The sequence below is a fragment of the Rhipicephalus sanguineus genome, chromosome 11, assembly GCF_013339695.2.
Source record: "Rhipicephalus sanguineus isolate Rsan-2018 chromosome 11, BIME_Rsan_1.4, whole genome shotgun sequence".
NCBI lineage: Eukaryota > Metazoa > Arthropoda > Arachnida > Ixodida > Ixodidae > Rhipicephalus > Rhipicephalus sanguineus.
This window is the reverse complement of record NC_051186.1, coordinates 80,050,658-80,077,228: the sequence shown is the minus strand read 5'-3', so window position 1 is coordinate 80,077,228 and position 26,571 is coordinate 80,050,658. Positions and strand designations below refer to the sequence as shown.

Genomic DNA, 26,571 nt, shown 5'->3' with positions numbered 1-26,571 from the left:
ATTAAACAGGGCCGAAAACTCATTTTTCTGATACCCATTTTCTTTTGTGTAGCAGAAAGCTTACCGGTTAGACTCTAATCATGGAATGGAAACAAGGAAAATGCCATGAAGCATTTTTTACCACATTTTTTCATCGGCAGCCCCGATTAACTGGTAGGCCAACACATGCTGCAAGTAGCGGTAGGTGTGCGCGGTAGCGATTATGCACCATTCAACAAGTGAGGTCTTATCATCTGAGCCTTTGTTACGGTGGTTTGTATCTGCATGCTGCGGTACGCTGTGCATGTGTGTGCACCGCACACATCTGCTGTGGCTCAACATGAGTGTTTGATTCTGCTATGGTAGCTGCAAAGGCAGTGCCACTTCTTTGTGTCAACTTCTTTTATCATGAAGTTGAAAACTTCCAGCGCATACACAGAAACACGTACACAAGAAGAAGGTGTTACACACGGACGAACGCTGGAGTGTCCAGCGTTTATGTGTGTAATGCCTTCTTTTGTACATGTTTCTGTGGATTCGCTGGTACCTCGTTTTCAAGTTCATGATGCACCAACTGGCCCAACAATTAGCACTAATGCTATATTTATCTTGTAGAAGAAAGTGCGGATGGCCAATTATGTACAGACTAGTTTTAAGCATGAATTGTGGTGTGCCTAAACATCAGACTACGTACGGAAATCCGAACGATTTCTTTGTACGGTGCCCAGGCTTGTCCGACAGCATGATGTGCTGATTTTCACAACTTTCAAAAGCAGTTTAAGAACACTCATGCTTTTCAAATCACAAAAAGAGTACTCAGTTATTTTACTTTCATTCACGGTCTTTCCATTTCCCAAGGCTCCAATCACACATTGGTTGTCAGTCCCTTTAAAGGCCACACGTCGACTTAGAGCGCTGAACAGATTAGCTGTACTCGTAATGCACATATATAGCAGTGCAGATTAAAGAGAACAGAAAATAAACAGCATGTTAAGTGAGATAAGGAAAAGGTAGCGAATTTATGCAGGCTAAGTGTAGCATGTGACATTCAATATTCTGGGGGGTCCGCTAGGTGGCGTCCGGGAATGCAGACGCGGCCGCGTCGGCTCCCGCTTCTTTAAATGTTTTCGGACATCTTTCTTGTGTTCTCCACCGTTATACTGGACTTTTCTAAACGAGTTTTGTGCAAGCTTTCTGACGACACCGTTCTCGTTGGGGTGAGTGAACTTTTCGGCGAGTTATTGAACTTTGAGTGCGCGAAGCGGTGGACGGGCACCTAAGCCTAACCACTCACAGGCTTGGCTACGAGTACGGAGCTAGGGTTAGCTTCCAGTGCAGCACTTACGCGGCAGCGCCGGGCCTCGTCAGGCCCCCGTCGCCTCTGAACAGACGGCGAAGATGCCCGAGATGGTGACAGTTGAAGGCATGGACATCAATCCGGATGACTTCGACGGAGCGGGGTGGACCACCGCCCTTGGCGCCCGACGGAAACGGGATCCGGCAAAAAACGCGGCGGCCCCTGCTGCTGCCAAGACGACGGCAAACACAGCACAGAAGGACGATTTCAACGCCCGCTCCCGCTCGACAGTTCAGAAGGTCGTAGCCGCCTCGCGACTCCCTCGGCTGCCGAAAGACCAGATTAAGGTCATTGTACGGCCCCGCGGAGGGCTCGACGTTTCGAAGGCGGATTTGGTGCTGCTGGCGAGGGCTCTGACTATGGCCGCTGCGCTAACCGACCAAGAGGCATCGGAAGATACGATCTGCCCCAACAAGGTACAGAATATACTTGTAATTTCGACTCCGGTCAGATCCAACGCTGTCGCTTATGCTGGCATCCAGAAAATTCATACGAAAGTCGGCGCTTTCGAGGTTTCTGCCTACGTAGCCGCGCCGGAAAACACTTGTAAAGGCGTCATCAGGAACGTTGACCCCTCGATAGAAGATCATACCCTCAGAAGCATGATTGTAAACCAAAGAAACCCGACCGCCATTGAAGTCAAGAGAATCAAAAACACGCATGTTGTTGTGATCCTGTTTGATGGGCTTCGAGTCCCCAAAAACGTCATGTGCGGAACGGCCCTAGTGCCGTGTTCGCTTTACAAACGGCAAGTCGACGTTTGTCACGCCTGCGGCCGGGTCGGACACCGGGCCGATGTATGCCACCATAGCAAGGAAGAGAGAAGTAAATGCCACAACTGCGGAGAAGCACTCCCCAACGGCGCTGCAGAAGCACACAGTTGCACCCCTAAATGCAAGCTTTGTGAGGGCGATCACCCCACAGGCGACCGTTGCTGCAGCAAAAGATTCCACATCCCATACGTCGTGCGACGACGCAGGAGACAAAGACAAAACAGCTCCGAGAAAGAAGTCAATCCGGACGAGGTCAAGGACCCCGCGGACATGCACCAGGAGGTGGCAGAAGGTGCCATTCCCAAACGGCGCTCCAGTTCCAGAGGGCGCTCCTGCTCCACGGGCCGATCCAGGTCGAGATCGAAGTCAGCAGCGGATGGCGCCGGACCCACCGAAGCGGCGAGGTCAAGATCCAGCTCCAGGCAACCTGGCAGAAAATGACCTGGGCCGACATGGTCGGCGACAGCGGCTCCGCACCGACAACTTCAAAGCAAGGTAAGGCACAGCCAGAGCACGTGGCAGATCCGCGAATACACACACTAGAAAGGGAAAACAAAGCACTCAAACAGGAACTAGCTGAACTCAGGGCAACTCTCGCCAGGCTAGAAGGACGTCTCTTAAAGAACACTCCTCCACCCATCCCTCAGTCATCAGGAACCGTCGTCGCGTCGTGTAGCTCACACAAACGCAGGGCCGTCGACATCCAGACAGATGACGACACATCCGACGTAGACGACTTTATGTCTGAAGTCAGCGAGGCTCCTTCTAACGCCTCCACTAGTGACAACAAAGCCAAAAAGCGCCACAAGACGAAGAGTAAGTTCAGTACCTTTCAATCGGCAATTACTGATATTAAAGAGGCACTCATGCACATCTGTGGCAGACTCGACCGCCTAGAAAGACCAATCGCTCAACCCAAAGCCAAGAGAACAATGTCCACGGCGGACCCGGGACCCCAACTTGCGCTTTCCACACCCTCCCAACCACCAGGACCAATAGGTGAGGTCGACATACACGGGGACATGCCAAAACAACACCATGGATAACGCACCGCAAGTTTTCAAGATATGGCAATGGAACTGTAATTCATTCAACAAAAAGAAAGCTAACCTAACGCAATTAGTCCGATCATGTAAAGAAAAGCCACACGTGATCATCTTACAAGAGTGCGGGGCCGAAAAGAACATTCGAAACATGTCCTTCTCGGGGTACAGGGTTTCCAGGCCGACCCTGGACCCCGACTTCAAACAAGCCAGGGGAATTGCCACCCTCATCCGCAAAGACGTCAGCTTTATGGAGAGGGGCACCCCGACATACAAGAAAGGCCTGGAATCCCTGCTAACAGAAATCATTCCGAGTCGAGCCCTTAACGCACACCTTTACATACTAAACGTCTACAGTTCCCCGACTGACCGACTCAGGAACTTTACGAAACTTCTCACATCGGCCGCGTCGCAAGCCAAGAACAGACCGTTGATCGTTGCCGGCGACTTCAATGCGCACAACAACGTCTGGGGCTACGCCACCAATGATAGGAAAGGGATTAACCTTGCCGAGTGCGCAGACACCCTCGGCATGAAACTAATCACGGACTCAAGATTCCCGACACGCAGAGGCAATTCGGTTCAGCGGGACACCACCCCGGACCTGACGTTTCTAGGAAACGCGGAAGGGTCGTGGGACAACCTGCAAGAGGACCTTGGTAGTGACCATTTCATCCTAGAAATCAACGTTCGCATCACACCCGCTCCTCCGAAGACGTACAAGTACGTCGACTGGGACCTTTTCCGAAGCTTGAGGGGTAGCGAGGACAGACAAGGAGAAACCTTCGAAGAGCTCCTGGAAAATCTAAAAAGTACTGTGGCTAATGCCACTAAAGAAATAAGCTTGGACCTGGAGGTGCCAGCCATGGACTCCAGACTCGCACACCTCCTGGAGGCGAAGAACGCGTTGAGAGAACGATGGAAACAGCAAAAGCTAAACAGGAGGCTGCGATCTAAACTAACGGAAATAAACAAAAAGATCGAAGAACACTCCAGAAAGCTGAGTGCGCAGCAATGGGACGAGGTTTGTAATGAGGCGGACGGTAAAATGAGAAGGGGAAGCAAGTGGAGCCTTCTCAAGAACCTATTCGCCGACAGCAACAAACCGACCCAGAGCAATGCGCGGATAATGATCGAAAGGCTCGTCCATCTGCACACGAATGAAGGCACTAGTCCCCGGGATTTTGCTGACACCCTGGCAGATATATACCTGCCGGTAGAGAGTAAATCTCTCCCCTGGGACGACGCGACACGCGAGTACAAGGGGACACCTCAACCCTCGCTGGATCGTCCTTTCGAGGTATCGGAGATTGTGCACGCCCTTCACGACCTAAACGGCCGCTCGGCCCCCGGTCCAGATGGACTCACAAACAAACTGCTCAGAAATCTAGATGACAAAGCCATACAAATCATTACGAGCAAAATCAACGCTGCATGGACTGAAGGCCGAGTACCGGATGACTGGCGAACTGCTAATGTAATCCTTATTCCCAAACCCGGAAAACCGCTCCATGCAGAGAATTTGAGACCTATCTCCCTTACTTCGTGCCTCGGGAAGGTCGCCGAACATGCTATTCACAACAGAATTGCTGAGCACATTGAAGAAAACAGCCTATTCCGCCACAATCTCATAGGCTTCCGAAAATCGCTCTCAACGCAAGACGCAATGCTCCTCATCAGGAGCGCCGTCATTGACAATAAATCCAGAGACGTAAAAGGCATCCTGGCGCTCGACCTAACCAAGGCCTTCGACACGGTCAGGCACGAACACATCCTCAACGAAATCTCCACTTTAGATCTCGGAGTAAATTTCCACAACTATGTACGATCGTTTTTGGCTGACCGAACGGCCACCATAAACATTGGACAAATCAGAAGCCGAAAGCACAAGCTAGGCAACATCGGCACCCCGCAAGGGTCAGTGCTTTCGCCGCTTCTTTTCAACATCGCTATGCACGATCTGTCCAACCAACTCTCAAGAGTCCAGGGGGTAGGACACGCGATTTACGCGGACGACATTACCATTTGGTCTGCCAGCGGCCCACTAGGCGCTCTGGAGCAGAACCTGCAGCAAGCGCTGGACACCACAGAAGCTTTTCTTAAAAATACGGGACTGAAGCTGTCTCCCAGCAAATCAGAGCTCCTTCTGTGCAAACGCGGCCCCAGGAAGGGACAGCCCCTTAGCTGCCTCCCCGTTCACCTAAGTACCAGGGACGGAGGCAGTATCCCCAGGTGTAACACAATCAAGGTCCTCGGTATGGTCATTGGGGCTTACAGCGGTGACAACGTGGAGGCACTCAAACGCATAGAAAAGAGTGTCCTCAACTTCACCAGGGTTATATCACGGGTCGCCAACAGAAGGGACGGCCTGAAAGAAGACAACCTCATGAAAGCATTTCACGCCTTTCTCATCAGCCAAGTAACGTACGCCGCCCCTTTCCTCAACTGGAAGAAGACAGAGCTCAATAAAATCGATACACTAATTAGAACAGGATTGAAAAGGGTCCTGAGCCTCCCTCGAAATACTAGTACGGAACGACTCCTCCAATTGGGCCTGCACAATACAGCTACCGAACTGTTTGAGGCACAGCGGCACGCCCAAATTAGTCGGCTCTCGCTCTCAAGGGCGGGCAACGAGATCTTGTTGGAAGCCGGCATTCAGCCCCTCTTCATGCCGCCAGAGAAGTCACAACTTTGCAAAAACGCCACGCAAGCGATAACTGTTGATCCGATTCCCAGAAACATACACCCGACCCACAACGAAGGACGGAGAAAAGCGAGAGCCAAGGCCATACTCGCCAAGATCATGCGCAACGAAACGCAAGTCCTCTTTGTTGACGCTGCAAGATATTGGAATCGAGGCGCTTACGCCGTCTCCGTGGTGGACGCCCATGGCTCGCTCGTCAACGCAGCCACGGTAGTTACCAACTTCACCCACGAAGCAGAAGAAATGGCCATTGCGGTGGCCCTTCAAAGCTGCACGGGAGCCTCTATCATTTACTCGGACTCCAGAACAGCCATAAGAACTTTTTCGGCTGCCCTCGTCTCTTCGAAGGCAGCTACAGTTGTCAACAAGCTCTTCTACCAAGAAGGGGCGAAGATAATTTCCCGTCCTCACACATTACATGGTTCCCGGCTCACATGGGAAACATTTCCGGATCTTCCTTCCTGCAACCCAAACGAGCGGGCACACCAACTGGCGCGAGAGCTCACTTTCCGCGTCTGCGGTCCACCCCCTCGCTTCAATGCAGCCTGCAGGAACCTCGATAACAAAGACCCGCTCGTGTCATACCACGAACTCACCTCTCATCATAGATTAGGACGTCGAACTTTTCCTCCTCCTCACACAAAGCTCAACAGAGCACAAGCAATCACTTACAGACAGTTGCAGACTCGAACATACATAACACCGACGACACTAAGCAGGAGCAATCCTGACTTTCCTGCTGTATGCTCACACTGTGGCCACGAATACAACAATTTCGAGCACATGCTCTGGCTGTGCCCTGCCAACGCGGGTACAGATTTCTCTGACCAGTCGTCATGGGACTCAGCGCTTCAAAGCACAGAGCTCCTAGCTCAGCTCAAGGCTGTCCAGAGGGCCCGGGCCGTCGCCGAAGGACTCTGTCTACCGGCCCCGACCTGGGTGGAGCCGCCGGACTGATTGACGGGGCCTTCGGCACCGCTTTCTTTCACCTCAGGACCTGAATAAAGTTCGTACTCACTCACTCACTCAATATTCTGGTAAGGTAGGCTACAGAAAGGAAAGTGCAGCCAATGCAAGCAGGCAAGAATTTAGACGACATGAAATTAGGAGGCATAGACTAGGCTCATGAATGAGGTTCAAGCCCGATGAAGAACAGCGAGGATTAATATAATTTCTAGGGTTTTACATGACAGAACCATGATGCATTTATTTGGCATGCCATAGTGTAGGGCTCTGGATAATTTTGGCCACCTAGAGTTCTTCATTGTGCGTTCCACCTACAGCCCATTGCACAGTGCATGGGCCTCAAGTATTTTGCCTCCATCGACATGTGACCACCGTGTTTAGGTCCGAAACATCGTCTTTTGGGTCAGCAGTCAAACACCACAACAACTGCACAGCTGCGGCGGCTACAGAGCGATGAGGAGGCAATTATCCTGCACTGGACATAAGATAGGCTGTTGGAGATAAAGACATTGCACAGGGCAACAGAATGATGTCACTGCATATATGTGTGCAAGAACATGTCTCAAGTGATCTTAGCTTTGGGCTAGTGCTCTTTGTGCTGCAGTCGTCAAGCAACACAACCATTTTTTTGTCCTTGAGCTTCACGTAAGCCTTGAGGTGATGACTCTCATTCATGTTTGCACACAGCAGTCAGCCTCAGCTAGGAGTGCTTTCCGCTGTGGCATGGATCACCTCTGAGTACGCAAGTCTTGGATGGCAGCATTCAAAAAAGAAAGTGCTGTGTCGTTGCATTTCTCCACCAAGCTCTGCGACACCGTGGGCATCGTTGTTTACTGCCACTCTTGCTTTACCTCTGCATGTACAATGCTGCTTCCCCCAACATCTTATTGTTGACAATGGCATGCTATTCTTTAAATTGCTGCATTCGGCCTGCACCACATTCAAAGTTCTCTTTTTCAAGAAGAAAAGCAAACTTCTCTGCCTTCACGGTCACTATAGGCCCACTGGTGGGTATACTCCATTCAAGGCTGTTGAGAAATTGTTGCTACAGTGTATCAATAAGGTCAGCATACTAAGAATTCATAACCCTTTCCCATTGATCAGCATGATTGCTGACTCCAGCCTTCATGATCATGATGCTCATCATTTTCAAAATCGCTGATATTGTTGACTATGCGAGCTCACACTTCTTAATGAGAGCACTGACTTTGAAGCAACGGTGAGCATCTTCTGTAGTTTCTTGTTTCTTCTCCTGCAAACGTACTTGTTGGTTGGCTGGTGCCATCTCCAACAAGGTGACAGAGCTGGTCTGACTGCCTTTAATTCTGCGCTTACTCTCATACAGAGGTGCAAGGCGCCATTGCTTTGCCTTTGTTTTCATTTCACTCTCTAGCTGTTAGGTGTTACTATGAATCCTTGAACCGAATCTTAACATTATGGCTTTTCATATTTTTCACTATATTTATGACAGCTAGAAATCTGTCCTTGTGCGTTCTCTTTAACATATGTGCCAATTTTTTTAAGAAAAAGACATCATATTTTTTCAAGGTATTCCTTTCTTCTTCTAACCTGGCACAGCTTAGAACTTGCTCACAATAGACCTTGAACAATCTGTGCCAGAAGAAAAGAGGCAATAATGGAAACATCATAAGAAGAATTAAGCATGTCTAACTGGCAGAATGAGTAATATTTACTGGTGTAGAAATGTACGTAAAATTAAGCATTTAGGATAACCTGATTGTGTGAGAGAAGCTGCAGATGTGAAACGAATTCACCTGAGGGAATGGGGCAGGTGGCTTTGTGTTACAGTGTGCAGTCGAGTGTAAGTGTTTGACTCGGCCTGTGAATTTACCAGATGCTGCCAACCCTCTCCACGGTTCTCCACATTTTGCTGATGCAATATGTCTGTTTCTGCAGGTCGCTTGCTTCAAGAGTTTGTGGCAAGAACACCTATGTTGTATGGCCCACGACTAATGACATTCAATGTGCACCAACTGCTACACCTAGTGGCATCGGTCAAGAACTTTGGACCCCTGTGGGCGCATAATGCCTTTGTCTTCGAAAGTGGAAATGGCCGTGCTCTGAAGGCTATAACTGCTGCAAAAGGAGTTTCAAATCAGGTTGTCCAAAGACTTGTGATGCTGCAGCAGCTAGAACTTGTGATATCACTTTGCTCACTGCAGGAGAAAGCTGTGAACTTTGTATCTACCCTCTTGGGGCATGCTCAGACACTACATGCAGTACGAATAGATAGTGTGTGCATGTTTGGACCAAGTGACCCAATGCCTGTTCTCACACCTAATGAATGCAGTGCCCTAGGCATTCTTTTTGACTTTGTTCCACCAGTTGTAGAGCACTTTCGCTTCAGTTTTAAGGGTACTGTTCTTCACAGCAGTGCATACAAAAGGTAAAAAAAAGCAACTTCTCAGCCATCATTACAAACAATGAATACTTCATTATACATAGGGTTTTTGAAGTTGTGAACCATACATCACGTTCAGATAATGAGTGTGTGCTGTTGTGGAAGAAGCTAGTGTGCATAGAAAATACTGAATACTAGAACGATGCCTGGTCACATTAAGCCATGTTTTCTTTCACTTGGAAACTTTTTTGTACCATTGAGGCCATCAGATATCATGGCTCCATGTTTGTTCATAAGAGTGTGTCTGAGCTTACTTCATTTATTTGTGACTTGCCTAATCTTCTTGAAAGAGACTAAAGTACCTACGTGGTAGCTGTGCATCATTTTGGCTAGACACTACCACTTCTATTTTCAACTTTTGCTGATATGAATATTGTTACGAACCATCACGAATGAGAGAAAATGCTCCAGCAAGATGATGAAGGCGATTGCAGTAGTGCTCGCATTGTTGTTGTTCTGCTATCTTGGCTGCGCAGCTTCTTCTCCCTGTGTAAATTTTGTAAATACATTTCTTTCTTTCTTTTTAATAGTCAGAACACTGCGAAAATATAAGACAGTGCTCATAAACCTGCTAAGAAACGACGGGACAAAAGAACAGTTGAAGCCAGTGACCACTCCCTTAAAGGGACACTAAAGAGCAAAACGATTCTTCTCATATTAGTAAAGTACTCTTTCACGATACCAAAAACAGCTCGCTGGGTGCGAGAAGACGCTTAGTAAGCGAGAAAACACGCAAAAACAAAATGTGGGTGGCGACGCCACCTTAAAGTTGCCGCACCATTCGCCATGGCGTCACGTATTTTGACGGCACCTACTAGGGACTACGTAGTTCCTAATCGGTGAAAATGAAGCACATTGTCCTCTGAGAGGCCATAGACTTAACATACCAAGTTTGGGGTTATTTTGTTGAGACAATGGCGCCAAAATACGATACACTTTGGAATCCGTGACGTCATGCGGGGAGATTTCGGTGCAACATTTAAAAATGGAACTTTGAACTTGATTTTCTCCTCCATTAATAAACCTATGATGGCGATATTGACGACATTAGAGTTCTCAGAGCACAATTTATTGATCTAAATCGATTCATTGTTTCTCTTTACTGTCCCTTTGAAAATTATCAGGCAGCACGTTGAAGTGTCCCAGCCTTTAAGCTTGGTGTCGAGTAGTATTTCATATGTAGGTTTGGTTATTGGAATGTCGCTAAGTTTGTCTTGCTTCTTCTTGATTAATGTGAGATATGGAGAGTGCACTGAAATCAAATGCACATAGGTTACCTATAAACAAGAATGTTATGTCATGCTTTGTCCACGGCTGGGCTAGACGTTTTTCAATGTATACTAATCAGCTTGAATTGAGACTTGAAGACCATGTTTTTCTCTTCTTGCCTTTCTGTTTTTAGCTCTGTTATTTTCACGTCCAATTCTTGCATGAAACTTATATGAATTCCAAACACTTCTGAATGACTTTAGTTCCTGTGCTGTGTCTAAAAGTAGTTCTGAGTGCCTAAACTTCCATGGTACTCATGAGCTTGAGATCTTGCTTACAGGCATCTGTGCACGTTATTTTGTTGTGCCTTTATTTATTCACATCTTCATATTTTAAACATATACACATGTAGTTCTGAAGAAATTTGACTGAAAGATTATGCCCTTCATAACTGGAGATTTGCGGCCTTACTGCAACGACAAAAAATAGACTTGCTGGGCTTTATAATGTTCATGTGAAACAGCCTATTCTCACAATAATTTACTGGATGTATTTCAACCATACTTTTCTGTGCTAAAGGCGTATGTTTTCCAGGAAAGCCTCTCGTAGGACATGACAAATCTAAAACGATTTGAAATTACTAATCTCTTCGCTGATGTTTCTGCATTAGCTGCTGGCATACGTCGACTTCGGTCCCCCGCTTGTGAGAGCCAAGCTGTGACACGCAGAACTTTTGCAGGCCACCGAACTTTGGGATATGAATAAATGGTTCCGTTTGGCGCTGTGGCTAAAGATGAATGCTTGGCAGGTCGTACATTGGCTTGAAGGCCTGGCCTGGTTTGGAAATCTCTTCTGATTCTCTGGACCATGCGGATCTCAGCTCGTCCAACCATGTCGGACCTTTGCACCTTTCCTCTTTGTGCAGACAGTCATTAGGAGACGAGAGACTTTGTGCCTGAGACGATGCGTCAAACAGTCTCAGCATTGCAGTCAGTGATTCATCTGTCATCACTTCTCTGTGGGGCATACACTAAACAGCTCGGCCATTACGAATGCCTTCGGGCGCTAACTCTGTGTCCGAGCAAAGGATATTGACTTACAACCATTTCGTATCACTGGAGTTGTCTTTCATTTGGAGAAAGCCTTTTAACTTGCTAGCATGGTCGAGTGAAAGCTGTATCACGGTTGTCTTCGAGTAGGTGTTTACACTCTTTCCTTGTTGCTGCAACGGTACACCTCCCATGCAATTTACTGAACTTTTTGCACAATGGATCAAGAGTCTTGCACGGGGTAGAGTCACTCTAGTTGATGATACCCCTTGCTGCAAGTCTTCGAAAGGTCTAATTTCTGCGATGTCACTTCGTTGTCAAAAGGGCTATCCACTCATATCATACAGACGATCAAGTTTGTATTGTGTTCAATGAATTTCAGCTGTCCACACAATTTTTACTATCTTGCCTGTTCCTACCCTGACCTCAAAAGTGTAACCCACATCCTGCACCAAGTGTGTTGCGACATGAACCTCTGACCTTCTGAGTATTTAGGCTATTGAGCTCGTCACCTACGTATACAAGAACTCTAACTCTGAGCCTTCCATGTATGTAGTGTATCAAACATTTGACCTGAGGTACAAAGGACTTGAACCCTGAACTTCGAATCTGCATTTGGATTACATTGCTTTCTCCATCTATTCTCCAGGCAAACCAAGAAAGGCCAGGACCAGCATCTGGAAGGTGCCAACACGCACGTAGAAGAGGTTGCGGGACTAATGTGACGAAAACATGCCCCTTCGTCAGACCATCGCAAGGATGAAGAGGCCTGTGAGGGAAACGCTGTCACATACGCAGCTCATTGCTGAAGCTGGGAAGTACCTTAGCAAAAATTTCTTGGAGATACTGCAAGTTCAATAGCATTTGAAGCCGCTAAGAAGGCAGGGGAGGCGTTAGCCTATGCCGTTTCGAAAGTTCGCTCTGAATCTTTATTTTTCGAGTGCAAAGGCATACAAATATCTTTCTAATTTTCTCAGCCTTCCAAATGCAAGAACCTTGAGAACATGGCTACCTGCTATTGCCATAAAACCTGGATTGTTGCCTACTGTCCTTGACCTCATCAAAGAGCAAACCAAAAATTAATGCTTGACAGAAATAGCTTGTTGCTTGATATTTGATGAAACTTCTTTGAAAAGAAATTTACAGCATGACCAAAAAAATAAGATGCTATACATGACTATGTTGACAATGGAAGAGAAAGGACTGGTAGTGTAGCAAATATTGCGGTGCCCGTTCTGGTGATAGGAATAGTGAAAAAATTGGTTCAGCCAGTAGCTTTTTTAACAGCGGACGGCGCAGTTCGTTCAGCACACCTTCTACTCTTACCTAAGCAGCTAATCAGCACACTAAAATTATGGAACCTCTTTGTGAAAGCAATAGTATGTGACCAAGGTGGGAGCAATTGTGTGGTTGCAAAAAAAAAAGTCCCGATAGGGCATTTTTTTATTGTGGAAGAGACGAGAGTATAGTTCATTTTTGAACTACCTCATCTGCCAAAATGCACAAGGAATAACTTGCGGAAACATGACGTTCAAATCAGTGGAGACGTATCTTGGAAGTACGTAAGAACATTGTGCGAGTCTACCCGCCACTTGAAGTATGTTCCCAAGTTGACTGATGAACATATATAGACCTACTCCATGTTTGTAAACAGCGGTAGGCGCCGTCGACATAGTGAGGCGCTTGTAGCGACGTCGCGGCGCGTAGGTTCCGCCCAGCCCAAAGCTCGCCACCGCCCTCTATGATCACGTGACAACTGGCACAGCAGCTGCAAAGCTGCCTCCGAGCACCGCGCGTCGGGGCGCCTCCCGCGTGTTTACAAGGGACGGCAGGGCGGCCGCGACAGAGGAAGTTTTCGTGGCCCCAACAAGGACTCTGAAATAAATATATAAAAACTGTTGACGTGCAACTCTACCTATGATGACCTCACCATAACATCAGGTATCTTGACGCCACGAATGTGACTGATTCGCGAAATGCCATCGACACTGCTGTAGTACACTTGTACGTGTTAATTTTGTTAACTTGTACGTGTTAACTGATGCAAGAACGGGCCTCCTAGCCCCGCAAGACGCTCTTTGCTACCGTATGAAAATGCGCGGAGTAACATTATGAACAGGTCCATAATCGTTACGGTAAATCCTCGCACATAAACAAATTTGCCGGGTAAGTTACTCATTCTAAAGTGAAAGGTGATCTCGGTGACACTTTAATCGGCGATACAGCTGCGATAACGTATTAAACAATTACTGCATGTCATGGACAAGGCTGCTACATATCTGTCAGGTTCACCAATCGCGGGTCGCGGCTCTGCCCGTACGCTGAAGTCGAGACCGCGAAGGCCTACAGCCCGTAAACAGAGTCGGAACATTTCACGCTTGCAGTTCGCCTGTGGAGTGTGACAGACTTGGAAATGTGTTAATGTGAATCGCAGCCAGAACAGCCGTGTCCAATGCACTTGTGTTGCGTGTGTCATCGCAGCCGCATAAAATTTGGAAAAGTGTAGCCGAAGTCGTGCTTTCGATCGCTGCTGCGTTAATGAACCGAGCCACGACTTTAGTTGACGCGAATACTACAAAATCCTTTTGACCCTTCTGATTTCGACATTTTTCAGTCGTGATGAATCCTCCGCATATTACAAAGCTACCACCGCTTATGTAGGTAGACATGCTTCCAATGGCTCCACACAAGACTAAATGCCAAAAAATGTGGTGCGGGATGTAATAATGACACACTTTTGATAAAGCTAATCATTTTCGTTAGGTAAAACGAGCCGCCAAACCGCTCAATTTTTATCACATAACCGATGAGCCGGCGTCGCAGACGAGTTCTCATGTTTAGCAGCTGCGGCCAATTTCTTGCGACGGTGTTCGTAAAAAAAAAAGCGGACAGAAGCTTATTCCGCCTCTTTTGTGCTTTTCTGCGTAAGTAACCGCAACGTATCTCGTCGGTAGACCGTTTTTTGTTCGTTGCACGACGGCACACAGCGCGCGCACAAGCGAAAACACGGCAGAAACTGCGGTAGGCACAGCGGCTTTTGCCTACCGCGCGAAACTAAACGCCCGACGACAGCGCCACCGCATTTTCGTGACGTATGTCCGGTGGAATAGGTGTATATGAGAGTCCACTTGGCAATATGAAAGTAAAGTGTGCTACGCAGCATTTTAGGAACAGTGTTTACCTAGCAATAGAAGCTTTTGCAGTCTTCACTGTTCTTCCACCAGAGGCCGCGAAACCGCTCAATTGGTCGAAAGAATGGCTCAGCTATTTGACTCATTAAATAGCTCATGTGTCCATATCAATGACAGGAAGATGAGGCATGCTATCCGTGAACAAACTGAACATATAAACTTCATGAATTCCTGCATTACCTGAATTAAGTCATGGCAGTTCAGTGCACCTCGCCAACCACGAACCATAAAGGGCTGGCAAATGACGATCAAGGCAGTAATTTTGCTCTGGTAAGTGGTACATGGTCCAACCACTAGAAAAACATTTGGAGAAGAAATAATTGTGTTTTGGAGCATAAAAATTCTTTTCGAGATCATTTAGAGCAGTGTAACAGTAAGTGTGGTACTAGTTTCTGCAGATTAATCGTCACTGTGCAAAAAGTAAATGCTGCTCTGACGTACACAGGGAGAGAACGCCAACAGTTGCAGAACAGCATTTCACAGAGGATGCCATGTTTTGACTTAAGCGCTGTATACAAGAAGTGTATTTTGTGCAGGTATTAGCGACAAAGGCGAACAAGGTGTTGTGTACCGCCAGTAGGTGTCGCCGTAGCAACCACCTGCCGGGAGCGGAGCAGCCATGTTGAATGCAGCAGGCAGTGCTGGCTGCCACCCTTTGCGCGGCTGTCATAATAAACCAGTTGAAAGAACCTTCCAGCTCTCCGAGTTCATCGCCTCGTGTTCCATCTAGCCACCAGTGCGAGCAGTACAGAGCAGTGGCGACGAGGACGGGACTGTATCGTCAAGTGCGTACGTTGAAACATCGCGCAAATTCATCGTGACGACTTCCACGCTAGGCCTGATCGAACCTTTTGATACGTCACGCCGGCCAAGTGGGATTCGTACGTAGCAAGGTTCAAGTTCTTCCTTGATGCAAATGCAGTGGCGGGAGAGAAGCGTCGTTTGGCAGTGTTCGTCGGCGTGTGCGGCGCGGACATGTTTGAATTACTGGAATCACTCGTGGCCCCGAAAACGCCGGAGTCCAAAGCGCTTTACGAGGTGTTCGAGGTGCTCAAGACTCATTTTTCACCGCAGCCATCGGAATAGTCCGAAGAAATACATTTTACAAGCGGAACCAAGCACCAGAGGAGACAGTATCGTTTTACATCGCCGAGCTCCAGCGCCTGGCCCAGCACTGCAATTTTCCCAACCTCGAAGAAATGCTCAGGGATCGTCTCGTGTGCGGCCTCCGAGACGAGTGCCTGCAGAACCGATTGTTCGCAAAGAAGCAGCTGACCTTTGCCGTGGCCCAAGACGAGGCTCTGGCGGCAGAAGCGGCCGCGAAAAGCACGAGGGTTGTCCGGCAGTTTGAGGAAAATGACTCTGCCGCAAACGTTGCCACGACAAACAAAGTGAAACGCCAGGAACCAGCCGCACTCAAGCAGACGGACCGTCCGGCTACGAGTAACGGCACCTGCTGCGGTTGTGGTGGGGCGCACCTCCGTGCCGACTTCCGTTTCAAGAACGCGCAGTGCAGAGCATGCAAGAAAACCAGCCACATCGAAAGAGTCTGCCGCAGCGGCGGCTCGAGTGGTGAGCAGCGAAACCTGCCGCCTCGACAGCCACGGAATTCCAAAGCGGCGTACAACGTAACCGCGTTGCCTAATGATGAGTGCTACTACAACAATCACGTCGGCGCAGAAGGCTCACAGGTGTCTCGCAAGCTTCGAGCAAAGGTTGCTATTGAGGGCCAGACTTGCGAAATGGAGCTAAACTCTGGATCGGATTTCTCTATCCTCACCGAAGCGACATTCCGCTGCCTCCAGCAGTGCAATAGAGCTGACACTGACTGACTTCTCTTCGACGGTGGTCGATTATCAGCTGAGTCCAGTGGATGTTATGGGGTCTGCAACGTGCGTGTGGAGTACAAGGAGTTTGCGGGCCTGCTGACGGTACTGGTAGCAAGGGGCACCCGCACCAACCTGCTGGGAGTTGACTGGTTTCGACCACTGGGCATTATCATTACAGGTGTCTCCCAGGTCATAAAATTGACGGTCGACCCTGTGCTCTCAGAGCTCAGTGAGGTATTTGAAGAGAGCCTGGGGAACTACATGGGCCCACCAGTCTCTCTGCACCTTGACCCCAACATTCAACCAGTGCGCCTCAAAGCACGAAGACCACCTTTTGCAATTCAACTGAGAGTGGAGGAGGAGCCGGACCCTCTCGTTCAGCAGGGAGTACTGGAGCCTCTGACATAGCCAACGTGGGAGACGCCCATGTTGACGCCCATAATGACCGTCCTCAAGAGCAACGGTGACGTTAGAATATGCGGGGACTACAAATCCACAATTAACAAGGCTCTGAAGCAGTACCCGTATCCGATTCCCATTGTGAGTCAGATGCTGTCACCTTAATCCGGAGGGAAGTGCTTCGCGAAATGAGACCTTGCACAAGCGTAGCAACAGCTGTCCGTAGATGAAGCATCAGCGGATTCTCAGACCATCGCCACGCATCGAGGGGCATATAGAGTAGAGGCTGCAGTACGGGATAAGCAGTTTCCTCTGAAGTACAAAGTTGAGGGGAAGGGACTGTTGTGTACCGCAAGGTGGTGTCGCCGTAGCGACCACCTGCCGGGAGCGGAGCAGCCATGTTGAATGCAGCAGGCAGTGCTGGCTGCCGCCTTTTCCGTGGCTGTCATAATAAACCAGTTGAAAGAACCTTCCAGCACTCCGAGTTCATCGTATCATGTTCCATCTAGCCACCGGTGCGAGCAGTACACAGCACAAGGCATATACAGTTCCTGCGTGCGACAGCACTCTATAGATTTGCTAAACATGTTATTTCTGGCGCAATGCTTGAAACGAAGAAAAATAAGCACAGAGAAAAGAGACAGCGGAGCCCTTTTCTTTGTCCTTCGTGTTTCAAGCATTGCGCAGAAATGTGTTTAGTCAACTTAGACACAAACTCGCCCAGGAACAAGTTTCAGTTTGTATATAATATGTATGATATAATGAGAAAAAGCGCATCGCTGAAAAGGGGGAGAGGTAGGCGTTCCGTCGCAATTTGAAAAAGCTCTCGAGGTTCTTCGGGCTGGACCAAGAACATTTTAGGCGGAAAACGCTCAGTTGCTGTGTGAGAGGCCAAAACTGCGAACTTTGGCGCAACTTATACTGGACTTGGCACCGCGAGGCGCAGACATGTTGGATTGTAAACAAAATGGCGCAGTTGGACTGCCACTTTCCGGTCAGAGCTACATGAATAATTTAATTTTCAATTCCTGTTGACGCGCCGTTTAAACCAGGATGTTCTCTAGAACATGTTCGGAATTGTGAGGCAGTAGCATGGGTGCAATGAGACGCGTGACCCTTATCAGTTTCTGGCCTGAAGCATTTTATAGTAGGTAAGCTTTTCAATCTTTCGGACCATAGTAACAGCGCGGAGAACAAAGCAGCTCTTCCAGGTACGCTGAGGAAGCTGTCGCTATCTTGATCAGATTGTTCATTATCCAGATCTGAGCAAAAGAGTGCAGCCGAGAGCCTTGAGGACATTTCAGACCCTTTTTCTGGAGAAGAACCAGTTGACGTGCTTCAGGCAAACGTTCTTATGTGTCTGGTTATCTAGTACCCACTTTCGTTAAGAAAAAGGCATGTGACAAGTGTACAGTTCTGCTGAAAGATAGCAGCCAGGAACTATATCTTCATCGAGACAGATATACATGATGTTTCGGGCAGTGGAGAAGAGAGCAAGCCACTTGGACATTTAACTGTGTCAACTCAGGCAGCACTCTCTTTTGTTGGTAAACTGGAGGACTTGTTCTCTGCACAAATTGGTCCTGTTGCACACCGTGTAGGAGTGTCTCACAAACTTCTTCAACTGGCACAGAAGATCCCCGAAGGGCCATTTTACAGCAGACTTTCACAAGTTGTTCTTGCAAATGTTTGAATCATGATACTCAGGTTTCTGAGATTCAAGAAGAGAGTTAAACAAACCTAAAGCATTGAAATCAGCTGCAAAAAGAACAAACTTCAGAAATTAGTATGACAGCTATAATGGGAGATGTTCTGTGTACTTATAGTACGCATGAAGCTTGCGGTTTTAACATTTTGCAGCTTGCCTTTAGGTCAGGTTTTCTAGCATGCGCTGATCCTCTGTCATGCTTGCATTTTATGCCAACATGTGTTCATATGTTCATTAAAAGTCGGAATATCTAATGTATATTAGTATCATACAATTCATTTTTCATTCACTGTTGGTGTTGGAAGGTGCACTAAATTCTCACTGTGTGCTGTTTCTTGTTTTGCGAGCTTATAATGCATTCTTCATTCAGCCTAGTATAGGCCAGATGCTGAATCCACCTTCTTATTCTTCCTGTGCTGACTCCCTGCCATTTCAGTAAGTTTTGGTAGGGGGGCGGAGTTTGGAATGGTGATCTGGGACAACCGGGATCGCCAGAATGAAAGCCTACAAAATCGGAAGGCCTTGTGGAGACAATACCAAAACGCATATCGCGCTTTTTTGACTAAGGGATGGGCGCATGCGCCGTGGCACCATGAAAAAGGGATATTGTAGGGAGGTTGTTGCACACAGTGCACAGCTTCACTGCTCAAAAGCATTTTCCTCTGCATGCCTGGTAAAGTTATGCTTTCGAAAGGAAGTAGGTGGTAGAAAGCGGACGGTCGCCAATAAAACTACGGACACAGCCCAGCGCAAAAGCTGCTTCGCATCTAAAAGGGACCTACAAGCAGATCCACAATTACAAACCATTCTGGCCATTCCGCGATGAACTTGCCATCTACAACGACATCCTCTTCAAGGGAAACTGCATAATCATCCCCAAAGCCTGGAGGAAACGACTACTCCAACAAATACACGAGGGAATAGGAAGTTGCATCAAGAGAGCCAAATAAACAGTCTACTGGCCTGGAATGTCACAGTAAATCAAGGGGTTTGTTGAAAGCTGCGCAATGTGCCAAGCAAGCCAGAAGAAGCCGCAGAAGGAGCCAATGCTACTCAAAGAAATAGCGAGTCTTCCGTGGGAGATAGTCACAGTGGACCTCTGTGACCATGCGGGAAAGCCCAACCTAGTGATAGTGGACAGGTATTCGGGCTGCACAGACTTTAAAACGCTAAAAAGGGAAACTGCAGCAGACGTCATCAAAACACTAAAAGGCTGGTTTGCAACACATGGTGTACCAAGGCTGCTCGAATCCGACAATGGGCCCGTTTTTCAGCAAAGGAATCCAAAGAGTTTAAGGAATGGGGATTTGAACACCAAACATCGAGTCCCAGGTACCCACAATCGAATGGATTGGCTGAAAGAGCGGTTCAAGTAGCAAAGAACATTATAAAGAAAAGTGAGAGAGATGGAACAGACATAAATAAGGCATTAATAAACATACGCAACGTGCGAAGAAACGAGGAGCTCGGGTCACCAGCACAAAGGCTCTTTAGTCGTTGGACCAAGACAACACTGCCAGTCAGTGCAGAACTTCTGAAACCTAAAATCACCAACAATGCAAAAGAAAAGCTCGAAGCACTGCGCAAAAAGGAAAAGGCGTATGCAGACGTTCACGCAGCACTAGCCCCTGAAATGAAAGAAGGATCCAGAGTCAGGGTGTTCGACAGTCACCGAAGGTGGATCGCGGGAACTGTTGTTAGAAGTACTCTCCACCCAAGGCCTCTCATAGTGAAGACAACTAGGGGAGACCTCACAAGAAATACATCCTTCATTAGACCTACCAAAGCCGATTTGGCAGACGAGAAGACCATAGCTCCCACTGTTAATCAACCACAGAGAGGAACGGACTCTTCCCCAGCCAGTGACAAGCAACGAGGATACCGACACTCATCCAGCAAATGGGCATGGAAAAACAGTAACTAGAGCTGGAAGACTGGTGAAAGCACCAGTACGCATGAACCTTTAGCGCTAAAAGGGCGTACGTAACGTAGGCGGCCGCATCGAAAAGGACATCACTACCTCCTATGCAGGCCCGTAGCCAGGAATGTTTTTCGGGGGGGGGGGGGGGCACTTGCTGAAAACCTTCACTATTTGAAAATAACGCCTGTTTTCATGATTTATTTTCGATAAAACACCGTGTGTAATCGAAATTCCGGGGGGGGGGGCACGAGCCCCCTGCCCCTGCCCTCCCCCCCCCCTGGCTACGGGCCTGCTCCTATGCATCCCAGGCCCAAGTACGGCCCGTTCCTTTAACCTATGTATAATGTTAATAAACAGTTCTAAAGACATCACAGACCTATGGTTAAGTTAGGGCATAGATTACTCTCGCATATTGCATCACCATGGCAACCACGTAACGTCAAGACGTCCTTTTAAAAGAACAACTCCAGAGCAGCGAACTAATTTTCTGCATTCAGTATGGGCTGCAAGAATTTAAATGTCGTAACTGTGTTTTTGAATATTTTGAACAGGAAACAAACTCTTGTTTTAGTTGAAATATAGCCATAAATAACCAGAAATAAAAGAGTAGGTAAAATAACTACTGTCAATGGGAGCTGGCTTCACTGGTAACAAGTTAACTGTAGAATTTCTGCTTTTCTTTTTATGGTTACATTTCAGTTGAACTGATGGTTACCATCCCCTATTTTCTACCTTGATTCAATTTCTTTTGTCTTTATATGGTTGCGAGAAAAGATGCCTCCCAGTTCTCTTTTCTCTTGTTCATGACATGTTTTATCTTAATTAGTTTTTTCACGACTTCAACCTCCTCATAAAGAAAGATGGTGTGAAGGCCACTGAGGAAGCCTTTGGAAAGATGCTGTCCCTTATTGCTGAAGCACGTTCTCCAAAGCCAGCCTTCCAACATAAGTGCAAGGCGTCGAATGCGTAAGTGTTCTACATTTTAAAAGAGTTCGGTTAGTTTCATCATCAGACCTGATAGCATAACTATCATATCGCCGACGTAGGACACGCTGACACTCCGTTCGATGCAACCAAGAAGTGTGCAGCCGCTTGCTGCGGCCGCTCTTTATTGGCTTACATGACATCATAGAACACTACCAAGGTTGCCAACACGAAACTACAAATTCGCCATACGTGGCTGAACATGCGAACACACCACCCCCCCCCCCCTAGAACATTATTAGCAATCCGCTAATGCTAACAAATAGTCTCTCAAATTCTGCGGAACCTTGCGAGCTCGCTGTGAACGATGCAAGCATGGCTTCACGATGGTGGACGATGGCTCACTTGACGCCATGACGGGTTCCTGAAGTCCCCCGGTCAACGCTGGTTGATGTTCGGACGCATCGCCAAGACGCTGAACTTCGGTTCCGAAATTTCCGCGGCTCTGCCCATTGGTTGCGGGGAGCTCTGCACACTCGCTTTATAGTTGCCGTTCTGCCACCGCCGGTTCCAATGTCGTGGTAGCCGCGCCACTCCGACGCCGGAGCTGGTCCACATGGCGGCGAAGCCCTCGGCCGCCCGGAAACACGATCTCATATGACACTGGCCCTATGAATCGAAATAACTGCTGCAGTCCATGGCGGACTCTGACCATAGTTATGAGTGTAGACGAGATCTTCTGGCTGGAACGTCCGCAGGATGGACACAGGTTCTGTCTGCCGGGAAGATCTGTCTCGAGCCCTGTCCGAATGCAGCCGGTCCAGCATAGTTGACAACCAACGGCCCATTAACAGTTCGGCCGGCGAACAACCTGTGGCCGTGCGTGGGGTTATGTGCTGCTGCAGCAGGAAGTCGGCTAATCTTCTTTCCCAGTTTCCGTGGACGATTCGACACAGGGCTTCTTCCGTCGTCCGCACCCTTCTCTCAGCCTGTCCATTCATAGAGAGGTGGAAAGGTTATATCGGATTGCCACTCGGAAGTCCAGGTGGCTAAAATAATCAACTTTTTACTATAGCTTCCTTAATAATGTGATAGTGCTTTTGGTTGATCAAGCTCCATAATTTTCTCGGTAATTTTTATTCATCGCTGGCATTCTTTATACAGGACGCTGAAAGGCCATTGACACCATGTATTGTCTTTGATGGTGTTTACGCCGAGGAGGCCGACCATTTTTTTCTCCGTGTGGATGAAACACAGTTTTTCGTGTCCGTGACTTCATCGAGGAAGTGACTGCAGTCATGGCTGCATTCTGATTATTTGACGTCACCTAACCAAAAGGTGCAATGAATGTTCTTTGTGTTTTTGAACACCTCTTTTTAAATGTTGAGGTTTCCAAGCCTGGTTCAGTGACTTGCCGTTTCATTGCAAAACAAAGGGTAGCAGTTTTCAATCAGAACCTATGAAACCACTTTGATTACGCCTACAATCCGTGAGTGCACACACTATGTTCTCATTGTCATTGTGAATGGTGACATACCAGGTGATGTGTGCCTGTCACAATTGCATCTGAAAACTGCTGTTGCAGGTCTCCAGAACAGGGTTTTCAGCTCCCTTTTCTATCTGCTTGGCGCGGGACGCAGCGGCTGGCTATGAAATGAAGTCACTGCCTGCTGGCGTAAATGCTGGTGTGAATGCTGGTGTGTATTCTTGGTTGATGCACAGAATCCGTTTGCTCTGCTCTGTAATAAGTGGTCTCACATGTAAAGTGTGCATTCTGTAACCAGTATGCCCACAGTTAGTCAGGACTATTTCACTTGCTTTGGTTTTCTCTCAAGCACATCAGAAAAAGTACAATTGTTTCAAGCAAAGGGAATGGATACAAATGTGAGTGCAGTTTCTTTTTACTCTTTGTTAAATGTGCTGGTCACTCAACTGTATTCGCTATTCCATGAAACTTGAACTGTGTGGCATCAAGTTTACTGAGCTACAGGGAAACACAAGAGCGCTCATATACCACGGCAGTCACACTGATACACATTAGTGATAGACCACTACTAAGGCCGCTTCATAGAAACATCTGACAAATTAATATTCGGTCTGTGCAGGAGAGCGGGAGAATACAAACATGCTGAACTTGAAACTTTGAGGACAGTGGTTTTCTTTTTCTGTGTAGCTAATGTGAATACACCACATTACGCAAAGTTCGTGGCATGATGAACATTCTATCATGATCAACATGCTGCCACAAGCAGGCACTATGGTAGTGAATTCAGATTTTACTGTGACATCTCATTTGTTTACAAATACAGTGATGCTACCGAGGACCTCTGATTTGGAGCAATTTTTGGAGCAGCAAAATTGCCGTTTTGGAGCACTTTGGAGCAGCAATAGTTTCCATCATGGAGCACTTTGGAGCAGATAATTTTGCATATGGGAGCACTCTGGAGCAGCTAATTCTACATCCTGGAGTGCACTAGAGAAGCAAATTGCATTAACATTCAAGCACCTCAATAATTATTATGGGGCTGTTATAAAGAGCTAGAAATAGTTCGATTCAATTCAAATCTCACGGAAAAAAATCATCTCAGGAGAACTCCATCTTTCAATCGATAATGCAAAAATAAGGGCTCATGCAGCTGAGTGTTCCGGATTAATCTCTTCGTTGATTATTTTCCACACTAGCAAGTAAACAGAATACCGGATCAATAAAATTGTACTTTTTGAAATAAAACTCTAGATACATCTGTGGTTATCAGCAGACGTGGTAGACAAACGCCGTGACATACTACAGTGCCTCAATGCTAAAGAGTCACAATGTCCTCAATGTATTCCGGCGAAAGGCAGGTTCTTTTTTCTTCTCGATCGATGTGTAGATCCACCCCCTCCCTCTTTGCAAGCTTTAATTCTACACCCCACCTGGTTTTGCACTGCCTCCATGATCGGCGCACCGATCACGGAAGCAGTGCAAAGCGACGATGTCATGTGATGACGTCAGCACGGGACATTACGACACATGACGCCATGATGACGTCACCACTACTCACGACCTATGACGTCGTGATGACGCCATTACATGATTATTTTTTGCATAAGTCGATTGACGCCGCCGACGGTCAATTTTCGTGTTTGATGAAGCATAAATCTAAGGCTTTCACATTATTTTTGCGTACTGAGCTTTTAACACCCCGGCCGTTAACAACCTAGCCTTACATACCAAACTGTCCTCCATCATGTCACCACTGTGCTGTGCGCGAAACAGCTTCGCTTATCATCCACTTCACAGAGTGGAATGGCTCCTGAATTTAATTATATTAACACTCTCGGCGGGTTTTTACCGTCGCCGTTGCTGTACTTTTCCGTATAAAGTCCAAATTGATAACATCACCCCGCGCATTCTACACGCGGGTAAAAGCTCGCGAGCGCTGGCAACGAACGCGGCTGAAGCGGAGATTAAACGAGCCGGCTGTCTGTCGCACGGAGAGCGCATGCGATAACATCTTCCCGCGAGCGGGCCTGCCGTCGAGTGCTCATCAGAGTGGAAACGTCTCTCTTTGATGGTCCCGCCCTCTTTCGTAAGGAGCATGAAGGGACGCCATGGGAAGGGTGGGGGAACTGCATCGCTCGAAGGGCGCAGTCGCTGGCGCTATCTCGAGGCATCAGGAGACGGCTCGTAAACCTGCTGTGCTCTTATCGCCTACTTCGCGTTTAGAGAACTCTAATAATAATAATATCTGGGGTTTAACGTCCCAAAACCAGGATATCATTATGAGAGACGCCGTAGTGGAGGACTCCGGAAATTTCGACCACTTGGGGTTCTTTAACGTGCACTTAAATCTAAGTACACGGGCCTCAAACATTTTCGCCTCCATCGAAAACGCAGCCGCCGCGGCCGGGATTCGATCCTGCGACCTTCGGGTCAGCAGTCGAGCGCCATAACCAGACCACCGTGGCAGGGCGCGCTCATGAGAACTCATAGCACGAAAACCGCTTCGGTTTCTGGAGCGGCCATATTCCCTTAAACTAGCGTTTTGTTGATTTACGCGAGATCGGATCCAATAGAGTTAGCTGCCAGCCTTACTTCGTATAACAATACAATTTGTTGGTATCGCATTCATGCTTCGCCCTTAAGCGAAACTGAGTTTTTTTGTTTTTTTAACAGTCAGCTATTGACCCTGGAAAGCGAGTGGCGGACGTGTAACATGGCGTAACCGCTTCACAGTGGGGCCGTCAGCTACGGGCCCGCTACTGAAACCTGCGCATATTAAAACGCGATTGCGGCTGCTCCGACCAGGAGGCGTGTTTTTCTTCATGAGATTACATTTTATTGCGATAGCAATTATATCGATACTCTCGACGGGTTTTTGCCGTCATGTCCCGTATAAAGTCCAAATCGATAACATTTCCCCGCGCATAGTATGTTCTACCGCGAGTAAAAGCGCACGAGCGGGGGGACGACGAACGCGGCACGCAGCCGAAGCAAAGATCAAACGAGACGAGCCGGCCTATCTCCGGCGCTCAGAGGGCGCATGCGCAACATAACCCCGGTCGGGAGGCCTGCCGTCGAAGCAGAGAGGAAACGCCCCGCCCGTCATGCACGAGCATGAAAAGACGCGAAGGGGGGGAGGGGGTCCCTCGAGGAGCAACTTTGAACTTTGATTCTAAGGGCGCGGTGGCGACCGCTGGCCCGCGCGCTATCTCGGCAGCCATCAGCAGGCGGCTCGTATGCCCTTCTACGTGCTGCGCTCTCAACGCCAAACACTGTGCGGAAAGATCATCTCTCTCTGGAGCGACCTTATTCTCTTACACCAGCGTTTGGTAGAGTTACGCGAGATCGGATCCTTGCTATCGAATGCATTGCTTCATCCTTGCGGTGAAGCTGTGACTTTCCTTTAAAAAAGCAAGCAATAAATTCGATTCGGAACTCTATATAGCACTAACGAGCTCGTGGTGGAAGGAATTACGAAAAAGTCCTTCTAGATGAAGACCCGTGGATAAAGTATATCTGAGGAAAACTGTCAATGCGTTCCCACCATTCACGTGCTCTTCCAGACGCGATGCACGGAAAATTCGATATTGTTCCATATATATATGGCT

At 47.9% G+C, this 26,571-nt stretch overlaps 1 protein-coding gene across 4 annotated transcripts in view; it reads right to left on the bottom strand.

Moving 5' to 3' along the window:
- The window catches only part of LOC119375550 (dimethyladenosine transferase 2, mitochondrial), a 203,694-nt gene that overhangs the window by 143,250 nt on the left and 33,873 nt on the right, over positions 1 to 26,571 (bottom strand). The gene's annotated exons all lie outside the window — the stretch shown is intronic.